General features: G+C 43.4%; 1 long non-coding RNA gene across 1 annotated transcript; it reads right to left on the bottom strand.

Moving 5' to 3' along the window:
- Positions 1-529: 529 nt before the first annotated feature.
- LOC147654447 (uncharacterized) lies at positions 530-5,287 on the bottom strand. The gene is made up of 2 exons (XR_015283986.1): positions 3,894-5,287; positions 530-972 (listed from the first exon to the last, which is right to left on the bottom strand). It is a non-coding gene; the product is annotated as an uncharacterized LOC147654447 (long non-coding RNA).
- Between the last annotated feature and the right edge of the window lie 2,052 nt (positions 5,288-7,339).

Genomic DNA, 7,339 nt, shown 5'->3' on the forward strand with positions numbered 1-7,339 from the left:
AGCTGGGAACTCCATGTCTCCAGGACTGTGAAGGATTTGAAATGTCTCTTGCTCTGAGCAATAAAATCTCCTGACTAAGCCCCTAACTCAATGTTTATTGCCATTTATAGTCTGATTGCAGTTGCCATTAGCTGAAGGGTGTCTATTCTGGGTACCCACTGTTTTCATAAAGAAAGAAAGGGACATAAATAATACAAATAAATATTTATTTCGTCCACCCCTCCCCTGCCCTCACTGAAATAAAACTGAACTGTCCCTAATGAAGGAGTTGGCCTCAGGGTCAATACAGCATTTGTGATAATGCTTGACCTCTCTTCTATTATTTTTGCATCTTTTATTAACACTGGTTTATTTTGCTGACTTTTTCATGGGACTGATGTTGTGCCAGTAGTAAGGCTATACATGACCTGTTCAAATGCAGTTTTTCCTAGCTCTGCCCACTGCTGGTATCCATCTGCAGTGGGTTTTCAGATGTGTTGCTGTCCTAAAAGCTCAGCAGAAAAAAAAAAAATCTCTGCCCCAAAACCTGCAACTGTGAAAGTGTGAGTTTATTCCCTTACATTGAAAGAACAATCAAAAAATTTAGATGCACAATCAGAATTTTTCTTTCTCCATTTTTTTTTTTACCAGAAGGGAAAACAAAGTAAATACAAAATACATGCTGAAAGGCCTTCTACATTACAGACTCATACTCTGAAGAAGAGCACAGAAAATATGGCATGATGTAGTTTCATGCCTATGTAACAGCAGCTTTTATGGCATTTTGTTGAGTCCACAAGACACATTTGTCCATCTTCCCGCTCTGCAGGCCTCTGATCTTCTTGGAATTCAAGCTGAAATGCCATCGACTTCTTCTTGTCACGATATCTTCCCACCAGCCAAACCGTGTCTTGTATTGCATTTATGCAAGCACACATTCTTCAGATTCTGTTTCTGGTTAATCTTTTTCGTTCCTTGTCTTGCAGAGGCTGTCTGGAGAGACAGGATTATGGCCTTGGATTTGGAACATATTGATACGTGATGCAGAACAGAAATCCATTAACTCACAATGCAGAACAGCAGAACATGTGGCAACATGATGCAGAGCAGAACTCATTGTTCCTTAATGGATGTGGCTTTGCAGTACTCACAAGGGGCAGAAATAAGAATAAATATCTACTTCAGGAAGAAAAAAGTACTATAATTCTTAATATCAGCAGGAATATATGATTTTTATAGATCTGCTTGCCAGAGCACAAGTGCAGCTCTTGTTACGTGTTAGAATTGCAGTCACATGGAATTTAGAGGCTAAGGTGGGGTGGTCCAAAGAATGGGATCTCAATAACTAAGTTTGCTCATCTCGTTATGCACTTCTATAACACCAAATAACCTTTATTCTGTTGAGTTTCCCAGAGAACCTGTTGAAAGCATGATGATGATCATGCAGAAATTGCAAAATTTGTGTTTCATAGGTGCTTTTGCTGGAAGTGTTTCCTTCCAGGCAGCAGGCTGGTCTATGTGATATTGGGATTTTTCTTGATCTGCAGTATGTTGCTTCTCAAAAGCCAGAGATTATTCTGACCTGTGTACAGGAAGTTTCACTTGCTGGCTCATTGAAGGCAAGGGACATTGCACAGCATTTTAAGTGTATGTTTCCTGCATCCTCTGACTTTTGCAAATCCCAGGATGACAGAATGGGTCAGGTGTGAAAAGACTTTTGAAAGGCTTCTAGTCAAACCTCCCTGCTAAAGGAGTCTGCCTTCACTGACTACTGACTTCCACTAATGATGCCCTTAAACCTTGTATCAGCATTTTCAGGAGTATTTAACACATGGGAAGGTGGATTCTGCAGCTTTTCGTTGAGGGACATCATTTTTCCTCAGTGTCACGGAGTAGTGTGTCAGGAAAATGGGCTGTGGGATGTGCTGAGTGTCACCTTGCTTATTGTCCCCTACAGTATGCAGCCCCATGAAAAATGTGACATTGTCTTACTCCTCATTGCTCTGAAAAATCACTGATTTTTCAGATGAAAAAGCATCTGAAATCTCTTGATATGACCAACATGTTTGTAGGCTTGGTTTGCTTCTTGGAGTCATCCCTTGAAGATGACAAGTTTGAAGCATTACATGTACTGAGGTATCACTGTGCAAAATTCATGCAATCTCCCTTGTTCCTTGTTTGCAGCCTGACTTAATAATGGAGACAGGAAAGAGTCTGGTCAGTGCAGGTCTGTGGCCTGCAGAGTCCCTCAGACAAGGCAGGCTGGACTCTCCTGTTGGAGAAGGTGTCTGTGAAAGCAAATTAATCTATGGGGGGCATATGGAAGTGCTAAGGAAGGGCAAACAAAGCTGAATTAAAAAAGTGGTGGGAGAAGGAGCAGTCCTGAAAGCAGTATGTGATTTTGGCCTTGCAAAAGTATGGAAGTTGACAATAGAGAGAAAAAAGCTTTGTAATTGTGAGGAGCTGGGTGGCTCTGAATGGCTGAGTTCATAACAGAAAGGTCTTGGAGAGGCAGCAAACACAGAAGGAAAGCAGTGAGCAGACAAGAGTATAAAAAATTGAAGGAAAAAGGGTGAGAGAACTAGGAAAAGAGAGCAACATGAACACTAAAGAGAGAAATTAAGAGGCTCAGTGGCTGAAATTGAAAGTGACAAAGCAGCAGTGAGAGTCACCAGCTGAAAAGGAGTAATGAGATAGAAAAATTGGAATATCCACACTGCACACTTAAGGTGTCATATAATGATTCTACTGCCTCATCATTAGTGCAGTATTGTCATATTGTTTGAAGAAAAGTTAGAAACTTGGATATTTTTCTTGGTATTTCTGAAGATTTTCTTTTGGCACGCAACCTTTGTCACGCTCCAATGACAAATGAAGCATCTCGCCACGTAAATGCACACATTTATCACCAAACCCTCTTTTAAAGTCCCCTGTGTTTCCCATATTGTAATAAAAGCTAGAATTTGAAGCTGGAGCCCATAGTAGTGCTAGTATAAAACATAACAGGGTGTGACCAGAGATTTTTGGCTCTCACTGAATCCATTGGAAGATTTACTGTTGACGTCAATGGGAGGAGAATTGGGCCCACGGTAGGAACTACAGTAGTAAAAACAATGTATTTGACTTATTTAGCTGTATCTCTGCTTGCCAGTGGCCCTTTGGGCACTGCATGTAAATGAAGACAAAACAACAAAAGAGATTAAAATGTCTCTGATCTCAGCAGATTTAGAACAGACACACAGTGAAAAATCAAAGTATGCAGTGGTGCAAACTGTGTCATCACACTGTTTATAGCAAGCCATCCCACACTCCCATGCAACCACCGCCTGCTTAGGGTTTTGCTAGCATACAAATCAGCACAAAAAGGTGGATTTTGATAAAACAGAATATTTTTAGGCTTGCTAATCAGCCAAAGTCAGTCAAATTCTTGGCCCCAGCCATGTGCTGCTGAGCAGTGTCAGATGCTCACACATACACAAATTGACATTTACAAGGCACGCTGTGCCTAGTGCCAAGTTCAGAAATAAATTGCCTCTTTTCATAGGTTCACCAGAGCCTCCTAAGTACACTAGAGTCTCCTAAGATTCATTTATTGTTTGCTACTGGGGGGATTGGAATTGTCCTGGGCAGAGAATGAAAATGCATTCAGGATAGCATAAGGGAAGCTGCATAAAATGAAGTGCAATAACTGTAAAGCTGCAGTTTCATGGGGTAATGTTTTGGTTGTGCTGCATGTGGAGGATTAGGTTTGACTGTAATTAACAGCAGTGTGGGCTGCATCATTAACTCCATGTGAATGCTGCAGGAAACCAAATAAAATAAATATCAGCAGCACTTACCTGGGGAGTGTTGAGGAGGCTGGGTCTGGTCCTGAGGCTTTGCTTGTAAAGAATTACAAAAATGAAAAGACTTACCTCAGTTGCACAGAGCTGCTGACTGCTGGTGGATCTCTCAAAGAACACAAAGTATTTTGATGATGGACGGAGCTGGAGATCCTCATTTTGCCTCTTCACCAGGCCCAATGTGATATTAAGTTCTGCAAGTCTGCCTGAGGAAAAATCCATGCACATTTATAGGACGAGAAAGAGGAGAACCTCACCTGTTTGGATGAGCCATTGATCAAAAATCCAGTGTGCTGTCACTTGGCTGTGAGCTCACAGCAGCTCAAAAGAAACAAAATTCACTTGGGTGGTGCTGCACACCAGTATGGGATACAGCAGCTCTGAACTTACATCTCAGAGCCAGCAAAGCCTTGTCTAAACCCATCCCTGAAGCCCTGAGAGCCAGCAAAGCCCACACCTATCAGCCTTTGTCCTCCTCTTTGGACTGTTTTGTCTCTTGGAGAAGGTGCAGGCCCTGACTTTGCCGATGAGGCCAGTTCTCAACAGCATTGTCTTTCTGCAGATAATTATGGAATGGGTTTGGACAGTTAAGAATGATGATCTCTACCACATGCTGCTGTAACATTTAACAAGGGAGCCCAAGAAGACAAAGCTTTACCACAGACTCCCCTAATGAGGCAAGATGGTGCCTGTGGTGGGAGGTTCTGTTCCCTGACACAGTAACTGAAAACAAGGCACAAAGAAGAGGGACAGAGGCCTTATTTGTAGTCATTTTTCTGAAAAAGTGCTGCAAATACGTGGCTGCTGGCTTGTCTGGTTCTTCAGACTTGGGGCAGGCCTTGAGCTGTGTTGGTGCCACCAGCAGTTATCCCTTGGTTGTGATGGTCTCTCCTGACTGAGGGAAGGATTCTAGGGAGAAACATGATCCTCTGTTGGGCTGGTTCCTACACATCAGAGAAATCAGACAAGATTTAGGACACGCAAACCCCTTTGGGTGAGAAGGGTTTCAGCTTTGTGCCTGTTTATTCCAGTTTTGTCAGTGGGTCTAATGTAAGGTGTTGTGTCACCATGAAAACCTTGCTGTGCTTGCATCTGTAATTCCCAGCAGCTTTGGTAATGCTTCCAGGACTATTTATCCTGTTTAAAACTGACTTTTGCAGCTTCAAGCCCTGGTATGAAGTGCTGTGAGCTGTGACCATGACCTTGTCTTGGCTTTAGCAGTGCCAGTGCTGCCAGCTGTGGCTGTGGTGGCTGCTGTGGATTTAAGAAAGTTCAGAGATCTCCAAACACTGCCCACTACCTCACAATAGTGATAGGTGAATCTCTGAGTCTAGATAATACTTGTGTTTTAAGGACTTGTTATAAAGACAAGTGGGATATAAGAAATTGAATGAGCTACTGTAGTCTTTTATTCATGGCTGTGGGAAAAGAAGTGCTTTGGGAGCAGAAGGCAGAGCTGGGAGAACTCATGCAGGCATGGTACCCCCTCACTCACACAGCCCTCCAGCTCTGCTTTAAATATTCTACTATTAAATATTTTCCCCCTTTTGAATTATCTTGTGAGAAAAAATAGGGAATATGCTGAGAGACATGTTTCCCCTCCTTTGCCGTTCCTGTGAGAGGACTGGACGTTTTATAGGCACAGCTTGTTCAAAATGCAAAGAAGCTGAGAAATGACTTGAAAGCAGAGTTGGGAAGGATGGGAACAACCTGGGGATCAGAGATGGGAACACCAAGTCCTCCCTATGGGTGACTTAGTAACTTGTAACCAAATAGCTCCCAGTCCACTTTTATCAGCAAGCTTTATTTGCTTAGGGATAGACATGAAACTACAATTTGGTGTGAATGTCAGGTGTTGATGAAGAGCAGATCCCATCTGGGACAGCAAGGACATTTCATCCAGGCTGTGTTGGAGGTGCAGGAGTGGAGCTGTGTGGGAGACTCTTGGCTGAGTTTATTGCTCCAGGCCAGCTTGAGCTGCTGATTCCCTGTAACTTCAGCCGGAGTAATTTGATGTGCTTGGGCATGTGGCTCCAGCCTGCCCTCAGAAACACCTCTCTTAGCATGGTGACCTTAATTCCTCCCTTTCTATTCTCTCATGTTAAAAATAAGCAGGAAAGAAATCCAGCTTTTATTGGCAGAGTGTTCTGCTTGTGCCACTTGTCCTCGGGGGACTACACCCACACTGAGCTCCCAGCGCCTGGGTGTGGGAAGCCTGAGCAGGAACATTTGCCCAGGCATCAGCATTGCAAGGTCTTACAAGGGAGTTTTGGGACATTTGGCTCTAATTCTGGGTCAGCCTAAGTGTTCTAGGTTAGGAGATAGGTCTCATTCCTTCTTCATCCTCCACGGAGAGAGGGAGACATGATGACTTTGAATACTTCCCAGCTTTAGGTGTGCTCTTGCTTTGAATTGTTCTTTGGAAGCATGCACAGCATTTATGGCATTAGCAACTGTGACGTGCTCATAAGAGGAGCCCCAGTTTTTCTCTGTTTCTGTAAGAATTCACACTGCAGGTGCAGGAGACATTCAGTGCTCTCAGGCACAGGGTGTGACTCTTGGGGTGTCTGTGCAGGGCCAGGACTCAGTGATCCTTGATGGTCCCTTCCAACTCAGGGTATTCTGTGTTTCTACAACTCCAAATTTCCTGGCTGCAGCCAGTGATACAGTGAGGAGTCACACACTGTTCTGCTGAATTAAGTGTGTAACTTCACAATGCTCTAATGAAGTTCAAGTTAATTCCCCTCAGATGCACATTCAGATGTCCTGCACAAACCACAAGATGTCAGTCTGGCTACATGAAATTTCAAGCAGAGACCTGTCCAGGTTCATGCGGTATTTTAAACTCTAATACCTCTGGTAACACAATCTCTTCATATACCACTACAATTTGTCCTGCCATATAGCCATAAATCTTCTTTTTCTTTTCAGTGACTTTTTCACTCTTTCACGTAGGGCAAAATCTTTAAGATAAAAAACGATGTCAGGGAATGTAATTTACCTCTTGTTAAAAATAGTTTTTAATACTGAAGTGTCCTTGATCTTTATGTTCTGGCTCTGGTTTTTCTGTGCTAACACTTGCAAGGACACACACTGGCAGGTGGGATTAGTTGTACTCTTACAAACCATTTCCTCGAACCACTTTGTGCAGAAAGCACTTTAGGTATTAAACAAGTCACAGGTCACTTTCTCTCCATGCTTCTCTGTTTGACTGATCCCTGTGCTACAGTTTAAATTTCCACATGCATTCCCTCAGACCCTTGCTCTGGCAATTAAATGGAGTGAGTCCAGGGGAGGCCCTAAAGATGATCAGAGGGCAGGAGCATCTCTCCAATGAAGGCCAGCTGAGGGAGTTGGGGCTGTTCATCCTGGAGAAGGTTCCAGGGAGAGCCCAGAACCCCTTCCAGGGCCTAAAGGGGCTCCAGGAGTTCTGGAGAGGGACTTGGGACAAGGGCCTGTAGGGACAGGACAAGGGGGAATGGCTCTAAACTTAAAGGGAGTAGGTTTAAGTTGAATAT

The sequence above is a fragment of the Cyanistes caeruleus genome, chromosome 3, assembly GCF_971803275.1.
Source record: "Cyanistes caeruleus chromosome 3, bCyaCae1.hap1.1, whole genome shotgun sequence".
NCBI lineage: Eukaryota > Metazoa > Chordata > Aves > Passeriformes > Paridae > Cyanistes > Cyanistes caeruleus.